The sequence below is a fragment of the Pteropus vampyrus genome, unplaced genomic scaffold (genome assembly GCF_000151845.1).
Source record: "Pteropus vampyrus isolate Shadow unplaced genomic scaffold, Pvam_2.0 Scaffold546, whole genome shotgun sequence".
Lineage (NCBI taxonomy): Eukaryota > Metazoa > Chordata > Mammalia > Chiroptera > Pteropodidae > Pteropus > Pteropus vampyrus.
The window spans coordinates 227613-228917 of NW_011889327.1; positions in this window are offsets into that span (position 1 = coordinate 227613).

Genomic DNA, 1305 nt, shown 5'->3' on the forward strand with positions numbered 1-1305 from the left:
ACGGAGCTCCTGCTTGGGGCGGTTCCTGAACCAACCCAAAGGCCACGGAACACTGAGCGGGGATGCGACGGGCCCGGGACTAGCAGAGCAATCTCGGGGGCCGCCCGGTGGCTGCTGTCGTGAGCTCGCGGGGCCCGTTTGGGTCGCGGGTCGTCCGGGTGCGGGAGGAGAGGGTGCTCACTCAAAGCTGCACAGACGGCACATGCGAGGGGCCCTGGGGACACGGCAGAAGCAGCGGGTGGGGCGGCTTAGAGCTGGGGGAGGGTGCACGGCGGACGGCGGTCTGGCCCCTGCCAGACGGTTCAGCTCTCACTGGCGTGTCCCTCACTGACTGGCGTGTGCGTCACGATGGGCTGGCACATGCGGCTTTGCAAACTTCTTCCTCCGTAGTCGTAGTAAGATAGAGCCCGCTTCTTATCCTAACGAGGAGACACCTGGGGGCAGAGTCTTGTCTCCTGACCCTTCGTTGAGATTTTCTGTGAAACACCAGATCGTGCGGCAGCTCTGCTCCTTCTCAGAAACGGTATTTCAATGTTGCCCCACATTCGGTATTCTTGTTTAATTGTCATTTCTGCCGATAAGACCCTTCATCAGGCCGAGTGCCCCTTTACCTGATCGATGTGTGTGGACAAATTCTTATGCCTTTACTGGCACCTGGGTCTGGAGGACTGTGAAACGACACGCTGCCGGCCACCTCCCCGAAGGCCACCTCCCTCCCACGTGAGCAAACGCGCCCCGCGTGGGGCACGGATCACCGACGTGTTTGCGGCAACGCGTGCGTTCTATATAAACCTGGTTAGTGGCGACTGTCTCTGCACCAACACGGTCTCACGCTGGACAGTTTAAGGACAGTTTCCGGTCCAAAGACTTGGCCATTTTTCAGAGGCTGCATGAGAATTTCCAGGTGACTTAGAAGACCATTCAGTAAATCGCTGCCTCAGGGCGCCAAGTGATGAGTTTAAGGTTTAAAGAGTTAATATCCTTAAATGGCCTGACTTAAGGAAAATGCTCAATTACATACACATGCACACACACATACACACATGCATGCACACACACACATGCACAGACACACACACACATGCATAGACATGAACGCATGCATGCACACACGCACACATACACACATACAAACACATGTGCGCACACATACACAGGCATAGGCGCGAACACATGCATGTGCACACATGCACAGACACACACATGCATGCACACACACATGCACACACAAACACATGCACACACATGCATACACACATGCGTACACACAGACATGAACACACACATATACATGCATGCACACAC